Genomic DNA, 5,737 nt, shown 5'->3' with positions numbered 1-5,737 from the left:
CAGACCAGCCGGAGCGCACCGAGGCACCACGTCCGCTGCAACGCCCCCTGCCGCCGCGGAGGGGGCACGGCAGCAGGGTAGGGGCGGGGCGGGGCGGTCGGTGCAGGCTCGGGCCCCGCCCGCGGCCAGCGCTCCAGGTCCCGCGGGCTGCGCCGCGGCGCGGGCCCGGGCGGCTGTTGTCGCTGCTGGGCGGCGCGCCTCTGCACGCACCGGAGCGGGCAGGCTCGCCCCAGCTGCGGGAACGTGAGGCTGTCATCCCCTGCATAAAAAAGAAATAAACTGTCCCCAGGTTTTGTGTCAGCAATGAATTTTACTGCCATACCAGTTTTCACTCTGCGCTGCTGGTGCTTCTATGAATAACCATCAGGATTCACTCGGCTGCGTTGTGAGTGCTGTTAAAAATGAGGCATTGAAAGCTGGTTGAGGGGAGTTTTTGTGAATGGCTTGGGATTCGCAAAAAAAGCCATTTCTCAATGTAAACCAAATTCTTAATAGAAATACTTTTCTGTCTCAACCTGAACTGACCCAAGGGGACTCCTGCAGGAACTAAAGCAAGGTGCTTTACCTCCCTCAGGGCAAGCGCTGAGGTTAATCTTCCCCGTGGCTTCCGACAATGGGCAATTTTAAGGGAGTGGAAAACCGGGACAGTGCAAACGCAAAGACGGCTTCATTTCCTTAAAAAAGAACAAGGTGGATTTAGTCGTTTGTATCAGTGACTTTTCTTGGCAAGAATCTCCAACTAACACATCTTTGATTCAACGAGCACTTCTGTTCCCGGTGTTTGAGGGGATATAATCCGGGGAGGTTGTGGGGCCATAGTTTTCCAGCGATTTTCAGAGCCTCTGGCTACATGTCATGCTCCCTGGAAGCTGGGAAGCAGGGGCTGGTGCAATTGCTAAACCACCTGTCTCCCTCCTAGTGCTGACCTCCCAGGTGCAGGCAGGGTGCTGCTTCTGGAGCAAAGGTGCATGCCAGACCCTAACGCGCCATTCCAAGCACTGCTTTTGTCCAAAACATACTTACATTTTTTTGTTAGAACCTGCCAGGAAGCTAAGAGTTAGAGGAGGGAGATACCTGGGTCATCAAACAGAGCTCCAAAGTACCACAAGAAAGAAATGGTTATATTGAGAATAAATTAAAAGATTAAAACTTTGTGGAATCTTTCCTGGACAACTGGCTGAGTTTCAGAGCTACGCTTTTTCTTCTGCCAAGTGAACAAACTCTATGTTACTTTCAGTAGCTGTAAAATGAGGAAATTTATCATTACTTAGCTTTGTAAAACATATATCCTTAGATGGAGTGTCTTCTATGGTTGAAAAGTACTATTTTTAGTAATCTCTAAGGTACCCAGAGCACTCATGTCCAGCTTATTTTAATCAAAGATTCAAGGAACTTATCTGGAGGCTTTATTCCAAGTGTAAATGTAATGTCTTTATTCAGAGCAGTTTCCAAATCTGAATGGTTTGTGGGAAGCTTAGGCTCATAATCACGTATTATGCCCATGCTGTAACACAAACCAGTGCAAAAATGCTTTTCTCCACTCGGTGGTGCCAGTTGCATAGGGAAAACATTTTCAGAGCACTGGCTCTGTGCAGCTCTAACTGTTGAGCAATTATGCTCAGCTGTAAAACACACCCAAAGCTGTAGCAATTCAAGATCAATTAAAACCTTCACTAGCCTGCAGTATCCCTATGAGACAATGATTTTTCAAGTTGATTTCCTGGGTACTTTGGAAGTAAAGCACTTGGCTAGGCTTACATATGCTCATGTGATTCCCTGGATAACTAAGCAGCTGCCTGTACAGTGGTGTTTGCATGAGAACTCAGGATCCCAGGGGAACAGGGAGGTAGCCACCTATTTGGGTGAAGTTTTGAATAAGCACCCCAGAGGGAGAGATTTGCTAAACTGCTTCTCAAAGAGCCCCAAATCCCTCAGTACCAACAATGCATACTCTCAGGGAACTGCATCTGCCATTTCAAGATAAGGGAAGGAACTAGTATGTGACTGCAGAGCATGACTCTGATTGATACCTGGTTATGCAGCCCAATCTGATATGTATTTGAAAAGGTCTCTCCAAATGCTAGGGAGTGAATAGTGAAAATAGGCAGGTTTTTAGGAAGTACAAGCAAAACAGGGACAGCAGAAGAGCTGAGCTCAGAACCTTGCCATCTAATGCTCTCAGAGGTCTATAAATGCCTCAGCCATGACATCTTTCTCCCACACTCACTTGGCCTGGAATAACCTCTATGAATTCTGTTCTGTCTTATTCTGACACTTCCATTTGGTTGTTTCTGATTGGGATCTATTTCACATTAGGGTTTTGTGTGAGTCAGCATCTGAGCAGAGATATCAGGGTTTGGCCCCAAACTTTGTTTACTTTCTCCATGCATTACACACTCCATACATAATTTGTGTATTTTCTCCATATATTACTTGCTTTGGCATGAATCATTCATTACACTTGGCTCCTGAGGGACTGTTGGCCTCTCTGTGGCACACAGACTCAGGACTTCTTCAAGACATCATCTTACAAAAATGGCTTGGGGAAGAGTGGCTGGAAAGCTGCCTGGTGGAAAAGGACCTGGGGGTGTTGATTGGACAGCTGGCTGAACATGAGCCAGCAGTGTGCCCAGGTGGCCAAAAAGGCCAACAGCATCCTGGCTTGTATCAGGAATAGTGTGGCCAGCAGGACCAGGGAAGTGAATCATCCCCCTGTACTTGGCATTGGTGAGGCCCCACCTTGAATAATGGGTTCAGTTTTGGGCCCCTCACTACAAGAAAGACATTGAGGTGCTGGTGCGAGTTCAGAGAAGGGCGACGAAACTGGTGAAGAGTCTGGGGCACAAGTCTTAGAGGATCAGCTGAGGGAACTGGGGCTGTTTAGCCTGGAGAAAAGGAGGCTCAGAGGAGACCTTATCACTCTCTACGACTACCTGAAAGGCAGTTGTAGTGAGGTGGATGTCAGTCCCTTTTTCCCAAGTAGCAAGTGGCAGGACAAGAGGAGATGGCCTGAAGTTCCACCAGGGGAGGTTTAGACTGGATATTAGGAAAAAATTTATTCACAGAAAGGGTTGTCAACCATTGGAACAGGTTGCACAGGTAACTAGTGGAGTCACCGACCCTGGACGTATTTAAAAGACATGTTCATGTGGTGCTTGGGGACATGGTTTAGTGGTGGGCTTGGCAGTGTTAGGTTTATGGTTGGACTTGACCTTAAGTGTCTTTTCCAACCTAAATAATTCTATGATTCTAAGAATTGGAAGCATCATAAAATCAGAGTGGATAATAGAATCTCCTCACCTCTTTTAGCTATAGCAGACGTCAAATATTACAACTTTTGCTGATTCCATCAGCGTTTATAAGTCGCTGCCAGGTAGGAGCCGTATTAACTGGGAGATCCCAAGCTGCAGTGAAAGCACAGTGTCCTTCCTCGAAGTCGCCTTGTCAAGGAAGAGTGTGCAAGTCAGAAATGGGTTTGTGCCCTGTAGGATCACAAAGCCTCCTGAGAAAGGGAAGCTTGAGTAGGTGTTTATGTAGTTATGCTGCTATTTGAAATTCCTACTTCTGCAGTGTGAACTCCTGTTCACATTTGGAAGGACTTGATAGATTGCTAGAACTTTTGCACAATATTACTTGTGGAAACTGAAACTTTCAGGGTGCCATTGTGTGACAAAATTTCCTTTCTTTCCACCTTAAGTCAGTTTTTGAGACAGTTGCTCTGTGGAAACCAAGCACGGGTGTTCGACTGGGCTTCTCCAGAAAAGAAGACTTTACTGCCACTCTTTGTAACCACCTGTGGCGTGGTGTAGTATCTACGAGTTACTCAATATGTATATAACTAGCTTTTATATTGTTGATTTGTCCTCCCTGCACAGGGCCTTCAAGACCCTGGACGCACATCACCAAGGAGCTAAAATCCTTGAAAATTATAATAAATACTGATATCAGAAGAAAGGACATTTTATGATCCCTATTGTCAATTCACTGAAACCCCAGAAGCCTGGCTGCTGTTGACATGAGGAAGTGGACCATTGGCCTCCAATGAAATAGCTTTGATGTGGGATAGTGGTGTGACCAGACATCAGATTCTCCTCTCTGAGAGTTAACAGTGAAGAAAACAGCTCTGAAACTATAAAGAAGAAAGACAAATGCAAAACTTTGTGTTATAAAACAGTGCAGGTGCTTTTCAGAGAGAGTCTGCATATTTATCTCAGAGCCCAGAAGTCTCACATGTGAAGACCTTGTTTATATGAATTTTGTGGTTAAGCCTCATAAATTGCCAGGTGCCACCTGGATTTCAGAGTTCTGTATTGTGTTTAGTTGAAGTAACCTGTGGTTAGCACCAGGGTGGTATTGGGAGCTTGGAGGGTCAGGGCTGAGATAAACAGCACTCAGTGTCTTTAAAAAGCAGAGAGAACACAGAAAGAGCGAGAGCATGCATGAGAGAAAGCAAACAAGCTTGACATTTGGAGCAAACTGGGCAGACATAGCAGCGGCTCTTAAAACTGACAGTGAGCTAAAGGTAGGCTGACAGTCCTAATGACGGCATCCCAGATGCTTATAGGACATTGGAGTGTTGGTTCCTTTTCCTGGTTTAATGTGCAGGTCAATGATTTTATTTTATATGTGCTTCCTCACCTCAGAGGTTGTTCTGTTCAGTTTGGTGAGACTATCTATAAAGCAAAGTCTTCCTTGATGTAAGTAAAAGTATTGCAATCTTGCTCATCTTCAGAAATGCATGAAATGTTGTGATCTGGGAAGAAAAGGGATTTCTTTTCCCTTTTTAGGATAAAAAGAGGCGATATTGAACACAGCTGTCAGAGTTGCTTAAATGACCATAGCTGGGGGTTCATGTCTGGGGTTCACTCCCTAAGAATCTGAGTTGCGTAGACAGGGAGAAGATTGTTCAGTGTGACCCTCAGCTAGAAGAACAGAACACAGGAAAATTTAGCATGAGTAGCAGGAAATGTTTCTAGCACTAGGAATACTTCTAGCTCTCCCAAGAGAGCTGCTGAAGTCTCTGCTGCCTAGGAGCCAAGCAATTCAAAGCGTTTGATAAGTAGTCTGTTGGCAACAATTATCTACTGCAGGTCACCTGAGAGGGCTTCTTTGTCATTCATTTCTTCCAGGGCATGTTCAATGAAAGAGAAAAAAAAATAAAACAATGCTTGAACTTTTAGCAGAGGTAAGCCCTGTCTGATTCATTGGAGTTGGTGATTAGTAGCAAGAGTTAGGTCATGGGTTTGGAGATGAGTACGGCACTATAGTGGCAACAGTCAAAGAAGAGTTAGAAGAGTAGCGAAAATATTGAATATTTTGCTCTAAATGTACTCTGTGCTGGCTGTTTCTTAACAATGATTTAGATACTGCTCTGAGGAGGCATTGGTTGTGGTATGAGATTCTGAAGGTGCTGCTGGAGATGGTGAAATTACACAAAATTTCATAGGCTGTTAGGTAGAAGAAAAGGATCTGCGGACAGTATAAGGCAACTAGCTATACAATTACTCTGCAGGTAATAGGAACACAGGACTATTCAGGGGTAAACGGGTTATTGTTCAGTGGATAGATTTTATGAAGTCTGCTACAGGGTGCAGCCAAGAAAGCAAGACAATTATAATGCTCTAAATACATCTGGGCACAGCTGCACATCACAGATCTATGAACAGCAGAATGCAAGCAAGCATGTTGCCAGGCTGGATCAGTGCTGGACAGCAGGGGACCACAGTGTGGATGGAGA

The sequence above is a fragment of the Caloenas nicobarica genome, chromosome 5 (assembly GCF_036013445.1).
Source record: "Caloenas nicobarica isolate bCalNic1 chromosome 5, bCalNic1.hap1, whole genome shotgun sequence".
Lineage (NCBI taxonomy): Eukaryota > Metazoa > Chordata > Aves > Columbiformes > Columbidae > Caloenas > Caloenas nicobarica.
Note: the sequence above shows the minus strand (reverse complement) of the source record.